This window comes from Triticum aestivum, chromosome 4A (genome assembly GCF_018294505.1).
Source record: "Triticum aestivum cultivar Chinese Spring chromosome 4A, IWGSC CS RefSeq v2.1, whole genome shotgun sequence".
Classification (NCBI taxonomy): Eukaryota; Viridiplantae; Streptophyta; class Magnoliopsida; order Poales; family Poaceae; genus Triticum; species Triticum aestivum.
Window position 1 is genome coordinate 423,574,887 of NC_057803.1, and position 18,506 is coordinate 423,593,392.

An 18,506-nucleotide genomic window follows, 5' to 3' on the forward strand; every position below is an offset into this window, starting at 1 on the left:
GGACCTAAGCCTGAAAGTGGGTGCTTCTACTGCAAATGGACTGGTCACTGGAAGCGAAACTGTCCAAAGTATTTGGCGGATAAGAAGGATGGGAAAGTGAAAGGTATATTTGATATACATGTTATTGATGTGTACCTTACTAATGCTCCCAGTTGTGCCTGGGTATTTGATACTGGTTCTATTGCTCATATTTGCAACTCGAAACAATGGCTACGGATTAAGCGGAGATTGGCTAAGGACGAGGTGAAGATGCGCGTGGGAAATGGTTCCAAAGTCGATGTGATCGCGGTCGGCACGCTACCTCTACATCTACCTTCGGAATTGGTATTAGACCTGAATAATTGTTATTTGGTGCCAGCATTAAGCATGAACATTATATCTGGATCTTGTTTGATGCAAGACGGTTATTCATTAAACCTAGAGAATAATGGTTGTTCTATTTATATGAGTAATATCTTTTATGGTCATGCACCCTTTATGAGTGGTCTATTTTTATTGAATCTCGATAGTAGTGATACACATAATCATAGTATTAGTCGGATCACGGGTTCTGGCAAACCCTTGAGGTTCGAACACTGGGGTGCGCGCGAAGGTTTTCTCCCTATCGATCCACGCCCTAGCTCTCTAAGATCTCGCAGACAAACTCAACAAACTCACAACATAGAAAGACACAAGACTTATACTGGTTCGGGCCACCGTTGTGGTGTAATACCCTACTCCAGTGTGGTGGTGGTGGATAGCCTCTTGGGCTGATGAAGAATAGTTACACGGGGAAGAACTGCCTCCTGAGGTTCAGGTGTTCTTGTGTTTGGTGGACTTGTGACGAGGCCGATCCTCACTTGTCTCTCGTCCCCTTCCTTGTGATCAGGTCCTCCCTCACTTTGGTGGCTAGTTCTACTTATATAGGCCCTGGTCCTCTCCCCAAATATTGAGCAAGAAGGGAGCCATCAACGGCCAATTCGAAAGGGGACATCTAGTACAAGTTATCCTAACAAAAGGTGGTCTTCGCCTGCCAAAGGCTCTGGTGGTGACGCCATCTTGGGCTCCATGGTGACCTCCGTCCTGCCGTCCTTATGGTCTTGGTCTCGTTGCATCAATATGGAAACCTTTGCCTGATGCCTCGGTACTCCGCGCTTGCACTTGCCCCCTTGGCACCAAAGAGGAAACAAGGATACTGCACGCTGGCGCCCGCCTGGTCTCGATCGTCATGGCTCACGTCATGAGGACCTCGCGAGGTTTGTCCTGCCTTGGTTTCTTCGCCCCTCGTGAGCCTGCCTAGCGAGGCCGCTCCTGAGGAGGTCTTGCGTCGTCCGCCTCGCGAGGCTTGGCCCCTCACGAGGGTCTTGAATGCCTTGTCGATGAAATGGGCTATATAGACCTGCCAGCCCAGCCACGCCGTGGGCCGCAGGCAGGCAAGTCTGGGGACCCCCATTCCCAGGACACCGACAGTAGCCCCGAGGCCCAAGGCGCGCTCGGGCTTGGCTTCGAGGCGAAGCCAAAGGGTTAAGCGCGGAGCGCCGCGGGCCCCCAAAGCCTGCAGCCTCGGTTGACGCGTGGCGGTTGATTGGACGTGGGTGTCTCCGCTTCCCCACACTGCCTCATCAACTGCCCGACTTGACAAAAAGGCTGGCGCGGACAGCGCTTGCCTTCATTGCTTCTTCCTCGCCTTGCTTCAGATCCCCTTTCTCGCTTCTTGCTGCCGGAACTTTCAGACCCACTTCAACTTCGCTCCGCGTCGGCGACCAATGGCGCCGCGCAAGGTCAAGTCCTCCTCAGCGCCAGCCTGGTTCGAGCTAGCCCTCGATGCACCCAATGTCACGAAGAAGAACCTTGCCGCCACACACTTGCTGACGGCGGGGGTGAGCAACGAGAGGGGGAAGACGGAGCTCCGGCTTCCCTCCGACGAGCCAGAGCCTGAGGGAAGCACCTTCTTCCCTTTCTTCACGAGAAACATCGCCACCTGGTTGGTTCCCCCTTTTCTGATTTCTTTTTCGAGGTCCTCGACCACTTCGGGTTGCAGGCACTGCATCTCCGTCGCAACTCCGTTCTTCTCTTGTCTATCTTCGCCTACTATTGCGAGGCGTACCTGGGCATGATGCCGTCCATGGCACTTCTGCGCCACTTCTTCTTCCTCCGCGTCACCGGTGGCCATATCTCCGGGTGCGCCAACTTCATCGCGGCTGGCCAGGCCAACTCGATCTCGAACACCGGGAAGAGGGTTGACAACATCAGGGCCAAATGGGTCATGATGAGTGCCAAGTGCGCCCATCCACACTTGGAACTGCCGACGGAAGCGCCCCAGTCTGACAAGGGGTGGTCTCGTGTTGAGCTCACTGACGAGTGGGCGTTGTCGGTGCTGGAGTAGATGAAGACTGATTTCAGGCCGGGAAACGCGAAGGCGGCCAAGGTGACTGGGGTCATGCTCCTGAGGAAATTCTTGACGTTGTGCGTTGCTCCACTTCAGGCGCACACGCGCCCCTTGTGGAAGCTTGGAGGTGAAGAAGACAAGGTTCGTCTGAGCTCGGTGGCCCTGCCTAATGACGAGCTGACTACAATTCTGCGTCTTTTGGTTGGGGACAACCAAGAGTACCTGCCGAGCGCCTTTCTTCCGTTGTTCCATCGCAAGGACTAGGAGCAACTCATTGCTTCCAGGCCGACCTTTGACGCGCGTGGGCTGGTACCGCCGGCGCTCGCTGGGGCCTCTGCGACACTGAAGCCGGTGGAGGTGTCTTCTGACAAGCCCCGCGAGGAGGAAGAGGAGGAGGAGGGCTCGAAGGAGATCCCCGAGGAAATGGGGGAGAACTCCCCCTTGAGCAAGGCCGACATCCTCCGCGCCCTACCAGACGACGCCGAGGTCGTCGCCCGCCAGGAGGTGAGGTAGCTACCCCTCATCTCAACGAGGGGTAGATCATCGCTGGTCTCTCAAGCTGCCGCCTTCGACGTGGCACCGCTTGGGGCCGACTCCGGTCCTTCTGCTGTGCCATCTTCTGCTCCCGGAGCCCGTGTGCCCACTCCTCAGGCCCCGATGCTTTCGGGTTTTAGGCTAACCAAGCGGAGGTTGGACTATGTCGCGGTGGATCAGTAAGTGCCTTGAGCTTCGTCTTGTTTCTGCTTATACTTGATGTTTTCTGACACCCGCCTGGTCGATCAGGCTGGAGTCTTCAGCGAAGAGGAGGAAGAGGGATGCCACGACCGTGCCTCCCTCTGCAGAGAAGAGAGGCAACGACACCCGCATCTTCCCAGCCCGGTCGCCCCCGTGAGGCCAAGAGGAGCATCGGGAGGATGAACCAACCCCCGTGGCCCCACTGGCTCCAGAAGTACCAGCACCTGTCTTTGCTGACGAGGTCCCAAGGGCTCCGGAGCCCTCGATCTTCCAGGCTCTTGTAACGATGTTGCCTCCTACTCCTACTGCTCCTCTGGCCCCGAATTCTTCTACCCCCTTTGCAGCCTTTGAGCGTGTCTTCTCGGGGATGGCCAAGCTGCGGGAAGACCTCCTGGGTGCGGACCCGTACCTAGTGGCCAGGCGCCTGGAGCTGGCCTCAGGCCGGCTTCACTACGACTCGGCCGTTCGAGCGTCGCTGAGCCAGGCCACGGCGGCCTCCGAGAAGGAGAAGCAGGCTGCCGCTAAAGCTGCGGCTGACCGCGAGGCGGCGCTGAAGGACGCCGAGGCCACCCGCGACCACTACCAAGAGGCTCCGCGACCGCGAAGCGAAGGAGGAGGAGATGAAGGCTTGCAAGGACGCCATCAAGGGCCGCGATGCTGAGCTGGGGGAGCTGACGAACGCGCAGGCCACGGAGTGCAGCCGACTGTAGGAACTGGAGCAGAAGGCGAAGATGAGGGAGGCTGTGCTTGATGCCAAGGTGAAGGTCCTGGCCGAAGACCGCGAGGCCTTCTCGCTTCTTGAGAAGAGGTCTAGCGTGGCGCTGAAGTCACTGTAAGAGAAGGGCCTGGAGAAGCCGCTGACCACTGACGAGGATGGCCCTTCTCAGCTGCTTCCCCACTTGGTGAAAGCGCTTGATGACGTCGTGGAGGGCATCGGCCCTATGGCTGAGGCGGAGGCTCGTGTCCTTTCTTCGGCTGCGCTGACGCGCGTCTTCAACCATGTGTACCTTCGCGACCCCAGTGCTCGTCCCGACGAGCTGCTGGAGCCTGTAGCTGATGAACATTGTGCAGCCGCCGCCGCAGCCGTGAAAGGTCTGGTGGAGGCCCTGCTAAAGATGTTCCGCGGCTTCATCCTCGCTCCCTCGACCGGCGATGCCACCAATCCTGCAGATGGCGGTGTCCAGGGGTGACCTGCAGCTGCTTTATTGATATTGTGAGCACAATATGTCTTGTAATATTTCATTCCTGCAATACGTATCAGGCCTCGTGGAGGCGTTAAAACTTTCATTTGATGTTGTGAGCACAATATGTCTTGTAATATTTGCTTTGAGATTTTGCGATTTTCTTCCTATTTGCTTTGTGTTCTGCGTCGGCAGAGCCCGACCCCGTGCATACCTCAACCGCCGTTGGGCCGACTGGAGACCAGGACGGACCAAGGGGTGAGGGGCTACGTGACCAGTTAGGCTCCTGAGTTGCGATGCTCAGGAGGCCCCCTTGACGCGCAAACAGCTTATAGGGAGAGTACGCGAGGATAGGTTGGTGTTCTACGTTGGCAGAGCCCGGCCCCGCGCATACCTCAACCGCCGTTGGGCCAACCGGAGACTAGGATGGACCAAGGGGTGAGGGGCTACGTGACCAGTTAGGCTCCTGAGTCGCGATGCTCAGGAGTCCCCCTTGACGTGCAAACAATCTCTATACCTTTGCCCTCGCCGAGGCTTGGCTCGGGAGGGGCGTGCGACAACCAGGTCAGGGAGACCTGGCCGGGTGGCGTACGCTCGGGCGTGACCAGAGCATAGGCCCCGTTCCCAGCCCCCATCGCGCGGCTCTCCCAAGGGGAGGCGTTGCTGTGAGGCCGAACACTGAGCTCTGGGGATCCCTGAGGTTGGTACGGCTGCGAAGCCACCCTCAGTTGTTTATCACTAGCGCGGAGCGTAGTGCTTCCGCTTGTGCACGGGCATTGCCGCTCCTCGACAGTGACGACGGCCAGCGCGGAGCATGGTGCTTCCACTTGTGCGTGGGCAGGGGGCTCCCTCTGTGGAGAGCCCCTAGGGCGTGTACAGCCCCGCCTTGTCACATGGCTTGCACGACAGGGCTAGACGAGGTGTACCTGGGCACTCGTGAGCCAGCGCGGGACTCATGAGGCCCTACCTCAAGGCGGGTTGCGCCTGGTCTTGGTTCTTGTTTACGGTGTGGGACCTGCGAGGTGGTCAGACAACCTGCACCGAACGAATCTCCTGAGGTTATCGCATGAGAACGCCAAGAACCAACGACAGCAGGAGGTGATGTAAACGGGGACGGCCCGCTAGACAGAGCTCAGTCGTTGGATTTATCGACGCTGCAGGGACGGACCCGAGCACAGACGCTGTGCTCAATTTACTCACGCGGAGGGTCTTGAAGAAAGACGGCCGCCGCACGGCCCCCTTGATGGGTGGCGATCGAGATAGATCGAACATGAGAGTAGTAGGCTTAAGAAAGTGCATGAGAGATACGTGCCACTGGGTCAGGCCCGAGTGACTTGGGGATGATGCAGCCCGAGGGGCACCCCCAACAAGGAAGCTAAAGACATAAGAAAAGGGATATATGCCACAGGGACGGACCCACGCGGCATGGGTATGACGCAGCCCGAGGGGCACTCCTAGCTGAATGACTTGGAAAGATATCACCTAGTCATGTTGTTGAAGAAGAGTTGAAGCAGCTGAAGGTGTACGGCGAAGGGGTTGCTCCTCACGAGCCTCTGGAGCTCTGAGCCTCGGGAGGCTCTAGGGCTCAGGTGGTTCCTTGAGGACCGTCTCCATCTCCATCAAAACGTCGTGGTGCCTGGCTTCCTGATCCGCTAGAATGCGCCGCAAGTTGTGTTGGTGGGCGGATGATACACTTGGAAGACCAATGGGCATGCGAACGTAGCTGTGCGGTGGGCCCTCGCAGCATCCCACGCGCGAAGGCCAGAAAAGCTCCTGAGAGGCGGCCCTGTTGAGCCCTGGAACATCGATGCAAACACGCAGTTCGGCATCCTCGCCTGGATGGGAAGCTGCGTCTCATGAGCGGCGGTCGCCGCGCATGGCCCTTGCGTCTTGCAACTTCTAGGTGGTCTTGGAGATAAACTCTTGAACGGTGGGCGATCCTTGCCCTGTGCACTCTAAACATGCTGTGAAGCACGCCTCCAAGTGGCCCAAGCACCTCCCTAGTGATGTGGGCAAAGTCTGAGGCTTTCCAGAAGAAAGCCCCCGAGCCCTGCCCGAGAAGGGCACTGGGCACGCCTTCCTATGCGATGGAGGGAGACGCCCCTGGAGCGGGCGCTGATCCTAACGAGACTCCGGCCATGGCATCACCCTCCTGAGGTCCTGCGCGCCGCAGTTGCTTCTTCTTCTTGGGGATGGCCTCGGGAGGGCCCTCGCCATTGCTATCGGGGTCATCGATAATTCCAGCTTGGAAGGCACGTTCGAGGGAGCACACCGCATCTCTCTATTCACATGGGACCGTGATGATCCCGCTGTGTCCCGGCATCTTGAGGACATTGTAGCCATGATGGGTCACTGCCATGAACTTGGCCAGGGCTGGATACTCGAGGATGGCGTTGTACAGCAAACGGATGTGTGCGATGTCGAAGTCGATGAGCTCGGTGCGTTAGTTCTTGCGTTCGCCGAAGGTGACAGGGAGGTGGACCTGCCCTATCGGTGTGGTGGAACCATCAGTCACTCCTGAGAAAGGCTTGGTGGGCTGAAGCTGGTCATACGACACTTGGAGGCTATCGAACGTGTCGACGGACAGGACGTTGAGCCATACGCCGCCGTCGATGAGGGTCTTGGTAACTTGCATGTTGCTGATGACTGGGGAGCAGAGCATCAGGAGATTGCCAGTGGTAGCTGCGCACTTGATCTGCTCTGCCGAGTTGAATGTAATGGGGCACCAGGACCATCTGAGGGGGTGCGTGGCATCGAGCTTGGGGAGGACTGCATTCACTTCACGAGCAAACTGCTTGAAGATTTGCTGCGAGGCTGGGGCCTAGGCTCCGCCCAAGATGCAGGCGATAGCATGTGGTTCCTGGAAGCCCCCAGCCCCCTCGTCCTGATGGTGTTCGTCATTCCTTCATGGTGGTGGTGGCAGTGGAGGGAGCCCGGCATTTCCTTGAGGACGATCCTCACGAGGCTGATCCCTCCAGGCGCCCATGCGAGGCTGATCCTGCCAGCGGTCCTCGCGAAGCTGATCGTGGCACTCCTGGCGCGGGCCATGGTCGTCCTAGCGTCCGCCACCTCGTCCTCCTCCTCGGCCGTAGCCACGGTCGCCGCGCTCGGGGCGTCGACCGAAGCGCCCTTCGCGAATGGCTCTGAGCTCTTGACAGTCGCTGGTGTTGTGGGTGTTCAGGTTGTGGAAGGTGCAGAACGGGCGGCTGCCCTTGGATGACTATGGTTGGTCTCTGCCATGCTTGGTGTCCGGTTTCTCTGCGAGCATGACTGCTCCCTTGCGCTTCACGTCCTTGGCCTTGGCCTTCTGCTCCTCTAGGTCCACAGCAGGAAGCTCGAGGAGGGAGAGGCGCCCCTTCTCAGCTCTAGCACACTTGGTCGCGATGTTGAATAGCTCCAGGGTCGTGCATAGTTCTTCATGGATGGTGAGCTCCTCCTTCATCTTGACGTCGCAGACACCATCATAGAACACGGAGATGATGGCTTCGTCGGTCACCTTGGGGATCTTAATCCGTGCGTTGTTGAAGCGTTGAATGTACTTCTGCAGGGTCTCTCCTGGTTGTTTCTTGATGCGGCGCAGGTCGCCCGTGACTGGGGGCAGTTGGGAGTGCCCTGGAAGTTGGCGATGAAGCGGGTGTGCATTTCGTCCCAGGAGGAGATTGAGCCCGCAGGCAGGTTCAGGAGCCAGGAGCGGGCGCCTTCCTTGAGAGCCATGGGAAACCAGTTCGCCATGACCTTTTCATCGCCGTTGGCCGCTTCGATGCTCAGGTCATAGAGTTGCAAGAATTCTTCGGGGTCGAGGGTGCCGTCGTAGAGAGGAGGCAGATATGGCTTGAACTTGCCCGGCCAGGCGACGCTACACAGCTCGGGGGTGAAGGCACGGCAGCCAGCTATGGTCACCAGGACCCGCCTTGGTGGTGGAGCTTGGTCTTGATGGGGTCCGTGCCCTGCCGCTACAAGCGGCGCGCGGGCTTGCCGTAGCAGCCGGTCTTGGCGCGGTGGTGCGAGGAGCGGCGGAGTGTTTTGCTGCGGGCGAGGGACTTCTTGACAGCTTCTCTCTTCACGCGCGGACGCAGGACGCGGCGGGTCGTGTCGCGGAGCTGCGCGTCTTGGCTCCAGGGCGCCGTCTTGGGGCTGAGGTGGTGGAGGCGCTCCATGGGCTACATTGCCCATAGCTGGCGGAGGGCGAGGCAGAGAGAGGGACGGCGCAGGGGAGCCCCCTACGGCATGGACAAGCTCAGCGATGCGGTCGAGCCAGTCCTCGTATAGGTCGTCGACCGAACGGTAGCGCAGGAGCTCGTGCGCCATGAGGAGCACAACCCGTGCATCCATGCGGGGGGGGGGGGCGACGTGCATGGGAAGAAGAACTGGCCGGGGTCAGTGATGGAGTGGTGGTGCGGCCGTCCTGCCGCACCGAGGAATGCAACGAGGATGCTTGCTGCTTGTTCCCCACCGGGCCGGTGGCGGCCTTGGCAGCAGGCGACAGGGAACGACGAGGCGGCCCGCCGACGGGAGCCGTCGGAGCAACGTGGGCGGCGTGGGCAGCCCGGCGCTGGGCATGAGTGCTATGTCTTGAGCTTGCGTTGGTTTTCCCCGAAGAGGAAGGGATGATGCAATAGAGTAGTGTAAGTATTTCCCTCAGTTTTTGAGAACCAAGGTATCAATTCAGTAGGAGCCCATGCTCAAGTCCCTCGTACCTGCACAAAGCGATAGCTACTCGCAACCAACGCGATTAGGGGTTGTCAAGCCCTTCACGGTCACTTACGAGAGTGAGATCTCATAGATAGAATATTTTTGGTATTATTGATATAAAGATGCAAAGTAAAAAGTAAAAGCAAAGTAAATAGAAAAACAATATAAAAGTGATGGAGATTGATATGATGAGAATAGACCCAGGGGCCATAGGTTTCACTAGTGGCTTCTCTCAAGAGCATAAGTATTCTACGGTGGGTGAACAAATTACTGTTGAGCAATTGATAGAATTGAGCATAATTATGAGAATATCTAGGCATGCTCATGTATATAGGCATCACGTCCGTGACAAGTAGATCGAAACGATTCTGCATCTACTACTATTACTCCACTCATCGACAGCTATCCAACATGCATCTAGAGTATTAAGTTAAAAATAGAGTAACGCCTTAAGAAAGATGACATGATGTAGAGAGATAAATTCATGCAATATGAAATAAACCCCATCTTGTTATCCTCGATGGCAACAATACAATACGTGCCTTACTGCCCCTTCTCTCACTGGGTAAGGACACCGCAAGATCGAACCCAAAGCTTAGCACTTCTCCCATGGCAAGAACTACCAATCTAGCTGGCCAAACCAAATGGATAATTCGAAGAGACTTGCAAAATATTATTCATAGATTGACTTGATCATAAACCCACAATTCATCGTTCTCAACAAACACACCGCAAAAAGAAGATTACATCGAATAGATCTCCACGAGAGAAGGGGAGAACTTTGTATTGAGATTCAAAGAGAGCGAAGAAGCCATCTAGCTACTAACTATGGACCCGAAGGTCCAAGGTAAACTACTCACAATTCATCGGAGGGGCTAGGATGATGTAGAAGCCCTCCTAATGACGGCCCTCTTTCGGCGGAGCTCCGAAACAGGCCCCAAGATGGGATCTCGTGGATACAGAAAGTTGCGGCGGTGGAATTATGTTTTTGGCTCCTGTTCTGATCGTTTGGGGGTACGCGTGTATATATAGGAGGAAGGAGTATGTCGGTGGAGCACCGAGGGGCCCACGAGGCAGGGGGCGCGCCCTAGGGGGGGCCCACCCTCGTGACCACCTCTTTGATCCCTTGCAGTAGGGTCCAAGTCTCCTGGATCACGTTCGGTGAGAAAATCACGTTTCCGAAGATTTTATTCTATTTGGACTCCGTTTGATATTCCGTTTATCCGAAACACTAAAATAGGCAAAAAAACAGTAATTCTAGGCTGGGCCTCCGGTTAATAGGTTAGTCCCAAAAATAATATAAAAGTGTATAATAAAGCCCAATATAGTCCAAAACAGTAGATAATATAGCATGGAGCAATCAAAAATTATAGATACGTTGGAGACGTATCAGGCATCCCGAAGCTTAATTCCTGCTCGTCCTCAAGTAGGTAAATGATAATAAGAGAATTTTTGATGCGGAGTGCTACTTGGTATAGTTTCAATGCAAATCTTCTTAATTGTGGTATGAATATTTAGATTAGAAAGATTCAAGATAAAAGTTTATATTGACATAGAAAATAATAATACTTCAAGCATACTAACAAAGCAATTTTGTCTTCTCAAAATAACATGGCCAAAGAAAGTTATCCCTACAAATTCATATAGTCTGGCTATGCTCCATCTTCCCCACAAAAAGTATTTAAATCATGCACAACCCCTATGACAAGCCAAGCAATTGTTTCATACTCTAACTTTTTCAAAACTTTTTCAATCTTCACGCAATACATGAGCGTCAGCCATGGATATAGCACTATAGGTGGAATAGAATGGTGGTTGTGGAGAAGACAAAAAAGGAGAAGATAGTCTCACATCAACTAGGCATATCAACGGGCTATGGAGATGCCCATCAATAGATATCAATGTGAGTGAGTAGGGATTGCCATGCAACAGATGCACTAGAGCTATAAGTATATGAAAGCTCAAAAAGAAACTAAGTGGGTGTGCATCCAACTTGCTTTCTCATGAAGACCTAGGGCAATTTGAGGAAGCCCATCATTGGAATATACAAGCCAAGTTCTATAATGAAAAATTCCCACTAGTATATGAAAGTGAAAACATGAGAGACTCTCTACTATGAAGATCATGGTGCTTCTTTGAAGCACAAGTTTGGTAAAAGGATAGTAACATTGTCCCTTCTCTCTTTTTCTCTCAATTTTTTTATTTATACATTTTTTTGTTTGGTCCTTTTCTCTTTTTTATGGACTCTTTTTTTTGTCCGGAGTCTCATCCCGACTTATGGGGGAATCATAGTCTCCATCATTCTTTCCTCACTGGTACAATGCTCTAATAATGATGATCATCACACTTTTATTTTTCTTATAACTCAACAATTACAACTCGATACTTAGAAAAAAATATGACTCTATGTGAATGCATCCGGCGGTATGCCGGGATATGCAATATGACAATGATGAAGTGTGTCATGATGAACTAGATGGTGGAAAGTTGCATGGCAATATATCTCGGAATGGCTATGGAAATGCCATAATAGGTAGGTATGGTGGCTGTTTCGAGGAAGGTATATGGTAGGTGTATGATACCGGCGAAAGTTGCTGGGTATTAGAGAGGCTAGCAAAGGTGGAAGGGTGAGAGTGCGTATAATCCATGGACTCAACATTAGTCATAAAGAACTCATATACTTATTGCAAAAATCTAGAAGTTATCAAAGCAAAGTATTACGCGCGTATTAGAGAGGCTAGCAAAGGTGGAAGGGTGAGAGTGCGTATAATCCATGGACTCAACATTAGTCATAAAGAACTCATATACTTATTGCAAAAATCTAGAAGTTATCAAAGCAAAGTATTACGCGCATGCTCCTAGGGGGATAGATTGGTAGGAAAAGACCATCGCTCGTCTCGGCCGCCACTCATAAGGAAGACAATCAATAAATAAATCATGCTCCGACTTCATCACATAACGGTTCACCATACGTGCATGCTACGGGAATCACAAACTTCAACACAAGTATTCTTTAAATTCGCAACTACTCAACTAGCATGACTTTAATATTATCACCTCCATAACTCAAAACAATTATCATGCTTCAATCTTTTCTTAGTATTCAGCATACTCAAAAGAGAGTTTCACAAATCTTGAATACCAAGCATATTATTATTAGGCAAATTACCATGCTATTAAGAGACTCTCAAATTAATTTAAGTGAAGCATGAGATATCAATAGTTTCTTTAAAACATATCCACCACCGTGCTCTAAAAGATCTAAGTGAAGCACATAGAGCAAAATTATAACGCTCAAACGATATAAGAGAAGCACATAGAGTATTCTATCAAATTTTAATTCATGTATGGCTCTCTAAAAAGGTGTGTACAGCAAGGATGATTATGGAATACTAACAAACAAAGACACAAATAATACAAGACGCTCCAAGCAAAACACATATCATGTTGGTGAATAAAAATATAGCTCCAAGTAAATTACCGATGGAAGTGGACGAAAGAGGGGATGCCTTCCGGGGGCATCCCCAAGCTTTGACTTTTTGGTGTCCTTGGATTATCTTGGGGGTGCCATGGGCATCCCCAAGCTTAGGCTCTTGCCACTCCTTGTTCCATGATCCATCAAAAGAATTCACCCAAAACATGAAAACTTCACAACACAAAACTCAAAATAGAAAACTCGTGAGCTCCGTTAGCGAAAGAAAACAAAAGACCACTTCAAGGTACTGTAATGAACTCATTATATATTTATATTGGTGTTAAACCTACTGTATTCCAACTTCTCTATGGTTTATAAACTATTTTACTAGCCATAGATTCATCAAAATAAGCAAACAACACACGAAAAAAAGAATCTGTCAAAAACAGAACAGTCTGTAGTAATCTGTAGCTAGCGCAAGATCTGGAACCCAAAAATTCTAAAATAAATTGCTGTACGTGAGGAATTTATCTATTAATCATCTGCAAAAATAATTAACTAAATATCACTCTTCAAATAAAAATGACAGCAGTTCTCGTGAGCGCTAAAGTTTCTGTTTTTTACAGCAAGTTCAACAAGACTTTCCCGAAGTCCTCCCAACGGTTCTACTTGGCACAAACACTAATTAAACACAAAAAAACACAACCAAAACAGAGGCTAAATAATTTATTTATTACTAAACAGGATCAAAAAGCAAGGAATAAAAATAAAATTGGGTTGCCTCCCAACAAGCGCTATCGTTTAACGCCCCTAGCTAGGCATAACGAGCAAGAATAGATCTAGGTATTGCCATAGCAATAAGATAGGTTGGTGAAACTCATTTCATATTCTCTATGTTCGGCAGCAAGTTTTCTTTGAGGCAAGTGTCGTGGTTCTAACTCTGACAGTGATGTAGGGGGGTATGTATGGAGAGGCTAGATCTTAGCTATGGAGGAGTTGTAAGCACACGAGGATTACGAGTTCAGGCCCTTCTCAGAGGAAGTAACAGCCCTATGTCTCGGTGCCCGAAGGCGGTTGACTGAATTATGTGTGTATGAATAATAGGGGTGCAACCCTTGATACTGAGGAGGGGGGTGGCTTATATAGAGTTTGCCAGGCCCCTCCAACCCTCAGTAATGCAGGGTTTAAAGTACATTAAGACTGGGGGTTACTGGTAACGCCCCTAATAAAGTGCTATGATGACCATAAAAGCTACTTAATGACCGACCGTTTGCGCGCAGGGTGACTTTAGATCTCCTGGCAGTCGAGTGGTTGGATCTTGGTTGAGTGATTGCTTCGTGGTCGAGTGTCTTGAATCCGTCGAGTGGGATACCTCCAAGTCGATTGAAAGGTGACTTCTTCTAGGGATGTCCTTGGGTAGGGTACTTATGACAGGTCCATGCCCCTACCCTAGGTACATAGCTTCATCATTAGCCCCCGAATGGATCGAGGTTCGAGTGGGGAAGGAGTTGGGGATCTTTCCGACTGGTTCTTCATGTTATATGAACGTCTTGTTTTGGATCAATTGTCACGGATGACGTCGTCAACTTCTTTCAGTCGCCTTGATCCATTCTTGGCCTCTTGTCGAGTGAATTTCTTTATTTGTGAAGTTCCGAGTGATGGCGTGAATGGGATCTTCTGTTTGATGAGTTGTTCTGCGGCCCACGGATTTTGCGGGATTTGAATTTTGGGAAGCGCGCAGGACGAGGGTGGCCGCAGTAATTGGATGGGATAGGATGGAAGCTGCTCGATCCCCATGCCACCTTTTTCGCCACGTATCGCGCGCGCGCCCCTTGCGGGATTTGACGGGATTGCCTGGGCCTACCAGTCAGCCACTCGGAAGCGACCTCTTATAAGCTGCCGGCTCGGGACCCCCGAATAGTGCGCCTTCACTTTTCCCCTTCCTTCACAAGATCCTCCGCCACCTCCGCTCCCACCTTGGTGCCGTAGGTCTGTTCGAGCTTCGCCGGCGACGATGGTGAAGGAGAAGACGTCGGCTCTGGAGCGCGCGAAGAATGCGGCGGTGCAGGGGAAGGGGAAGAAGTCCGCTCAGGGCAGATCTTCCTCGAGGACTGATCTGCCCAAGGATTGGATCCAGGGCGACTGGATGCCGTTGATGATTCGGCAGGATGATCTCGATGATCTGGTCGAGGGGGGATTCATTCCCCACAAATCTGTGCGCCTCCCGGGGAAAGAAGTCGAACCCCAGCCTCTTGATGGTGAGTGTGTCCTCCTCGCCACCCATATCGATCGTGGATTCTCTCTGCCTCCTCATCCTTTTTCCAGAGCTTCTTGAACTTCTTCGGAGCGCAGCTCCATCACTTTACTCCCAATTCTATTGTGTATCTTGCTGCTTTCATTTCCTTTTGTGAAAACTTCTTGGGTTGTCGCCCCCATTGGGGACTCTTCAAGCACATCTTCACTTGGCGCTCTCAGTCGGTCAAGAAGGCCAAGTCGAGTGACGAACGGACGCAGGTGATCCAGCTGTGCGGGGGTCTGGCGATCCAGATGAGGGGAAAAAGTTCCTTTCCGTCTATCACTTTTCCCGAGTCAGTCCGTGGGTGGCAGTCGACTTGGTTTTACTGTAAAGACCAGGTAACCCCAGGACAGTCGACTGGGCTTCCCCATTTTTCTCTGAATCGAGCACAAAAACCTGCCTCTCTGAAAGTGACGCCGGAGGAAAAGGCGCAAGTCAAGGTGCTGGTCTGTCGAGTGGTTCAGCTTGTTCGCGAGGGTGTGACTGGCATGGACTTGTTGGAAGTGTTCCTTCGGAGGCGCATCCAACCGCTTCAGGCTCGTGACCACCCGATGTGGCTGTACTCGGGTCTTGAAGACACCACTCGGATTCACCCATAGGAGGTCACTGACAAGATGCTGGAAGGGTGGCTGTTGAGTATCACAGGGAACAAGGACAACCCCCGAGGAGCCAGGAGGATTCCTCCACTCGACCAAACATACGAAGTGGACAAGGTCTGACCTTGCGTTTCCGACTGTGATCTTGCTTTCTTTATTTGTTCTTTTTGGATCAGTCGATTGACTTTTGTCTCGTTTGTTGTCCTCTAGGCCACTACTGAGATGTACTCGACACCCAATGGAGCACAGGAGCAGGCCGAGGAAGGAGAGGCGAGTGGAGGCGAAAGTGGAGACGAGGGAGAAGAGTAGGAATCTGACGGCGAAGGAGAGGGGGAGACTCCAGTGAAGAGGAGGAGGAAGAAGTCGAACCTCCCCGCTCGGAACGGCGATCCAAGCTTACACACGACCCTGCGCCGGAACGTGGTAAGGCGACTGTCCCTATTGGGCAGTCGTCGAAGTGCCCTCGGACCTCATCTCCAGCGCCGATAGAAAAATCTCCCAAGCACCCACGCGCGACGCCGTCCAAGCCGCCCAAGGCTCTGCCCAAGATGAAGATGACTGTCCCCACCATTTCTGGGTAATAGTGGAATTTGTTTTCCTTTGTCGAACGTGACGGACTCTTGGTTGACTCATTGAATAAGCTGACTGACTTTTGAAATTTGCAGTGCTGCCACCTCGGAGATCTGCTCCAAGGACGATGATCAAGAGATGGAAGACGCCGTTACCTCCAACCCCGGTACGATTACTGATGCTCTGCTTTTAGTCGACTGACGATTTCTTATAATTCCGGTCGATTGGATTTTTCTTGTAGCTCCTCCTCATGTTATTGACCTCCCTGATGATGACGACGAAGTGCCGCTGATGGCGCGAAGGAACAGGAGGGCGCCGGCTGGCAAGACCCCACAAACTACTCCGGCGCCTGAGGCCATAGTCCGGGAGGGTGGTGATACCACTCGGGTTTCTGTGACCTTCGCTGAACCTCTGACGAGTGTCCGGCCTTCGGCGTCGACTGCAAATCCGCCTTCGCTTTTTGCCACACACCACGTCCCTGAGGACCAAGTGGGTGCCGCTAAAGAGGCTATACGCTAGGCGGGGATCATGATGGAGCAAGTGAAGGTGGTTCGGGAAGCCAGCCAAGCAGCTTACGACACGAGCTCAGCTCTTCAGAGCAACGTCCAGGTCAGTCGATTCACCGCTTGTTCTGTTAGGATATGCTATCTGAAGAATCTCTTTTCCGAAGATCTTTATATCTGTACACCCACTGGGTGTGTCTATTAATCTTTTTGACGAGTGGGGGCACGCTAAGTGCACCCACTGGGTGTAGTCCCCGAGACTACGGTGGACTGCTGGCAGTCGACTGTAGTCTTTTATATTGTGTTGCTTTAGCTGAACTTCTTCACTCGGTCTGGTCAGGTCATGTCGAATGGAACTATACACGGTCGGCTGCGGGCAGTCGATTTTTTTTGGTCGAACCAGTGGGGGCACGCTGAGTGCACCCACTGGGTGTAGTCCCCGAGACTACTGTTGAATGTTTTTGATTCGGCTGTAGTCTTAAAAACGCCATCATTGTCTCTTGGTTACTCAGAAGCAACTTATCTTGGATGTTTGTCGACTGATTTTTTGCAGAAATCCTGCGAACTTGTGGCTCGCTACACTGAGTTGGAGAACAAACAGATCCAGCTGAACCTTGCCTTGAATCTTGCTCAGGAGAACTTGCAGAAGGTGAGGGACGAAGCAAAAGGTATGGCTGGTGAGCTTTTGTCGACTGTCCTTTCTTTCTGGCCGTCCTCGATGTTGATCTCACTTGCTGTTTCGCAAACAAAATGGAGGAGGCTCTGAAGAAGAAGGATCAAGACCTTGCCGAAGTGCAGAAGGAGGCCCTGAACAAAACAAAGCTTGCTGAAGAAAAACTGGCTTCAGTCGGTACTCTTGAAAAGGAAAACTCCAGGCTGAAAACTGCTCTCGACGCGGCTAATTGAGAGGCCAGCCGTCTGAAGAATGGCAATATAGCTCTGAATGACAAGGCAAGTGAACTGGCGGGGAAGAGGAACGATCTGGAGGCTTATCTCGGTGGACTCGCCAAGAAGCTGTTCGTCATGCTCGAGGGTAATTACTCCGGCCCGACTGACTTGCAGTTACCAAATCTGCGTAGAGCCACTGACTTATCCTTGAATTGTGTTTTACAGAATTCTGCTAGAACTTCAAAGAGGAGACCAGTCGAGTGAAGACAGACTTCGACCCCATCAGTTCTCCAGTGAAGGACGAGGCTGCTATGAACGTGCTCCGACTGGAATCTCGTGTTGCCGGTGTTTTTGACTATCTTGCTCGGTTGAAGGTTGTGATGTCACGGATCAACACGTCGCTCTGGCCTAGGACGACGCTTCAGAATGACCTCGAGTCCTTGATGACTCGACTGTATGAAGTCCCAGGTCGAGTGGCGGAATGGAAGAAATCTTCTGCTAGATGTGGCGCTGACGTCGCTTTGTCTCTGGTCCGCGTCCACTCCAAGGAGGCGCGAGAAGAAAAGTTGGCCGCCATCCAAGTTGCCAATACCAGGAAGCACAACTTTCAAGACTTCATGGAGACTTTCATTACTGCTGCCACTCGCATTGCAGACCGGATCGACTTGGACGAGTTCGTCGCCCCTTCTAGTCCTCCGCATGAGGAATAAAAACTTTTATGCTTCACTTTAAATTTTCCTCGGAATCCCGAGTGGATTTTGTAACCATTAAACTCTGTCGAGCTGGAGGCTCGAGTACTTTGATCTGCGGTCTAGAACCTTTGGATCTTATATGAACTTGATTTATCGTTGAATATCTTCATGAATTATCTGTCGAGTGGAACTTGTTCTTCACTCGAAATAACTTTGTATTTGTGGTGCAACTCCGAAGGAGAAGGTAGCAGTCGATTTGCACCTCGTCGTCCTTGCGGATTGGGATGTGTTCCGTACTTAGGCGAGCACTGGGCTGCAGCTAAGCCTCCGAGTGGAAGGTCTGCTCTCCACTCGGTAGGATTTTAAAAACTTAGGCGAGTACTGGACTGCAGCTAAGCCCCCGAGTGAGAGGTCTGCTCTCCACTCGGTAGGATTTCTTCAAACTTAGGCGAGTACTGGACTGTAGCTAAGCCCCCGAGTGGGAGGTCTGCTATCCACTCGGTAGGATTTTTTCAAACTTAGGCGAGTACTGGACTACAGCTAAGCCCCCGAGTGGGAGGTCTGCTCTCC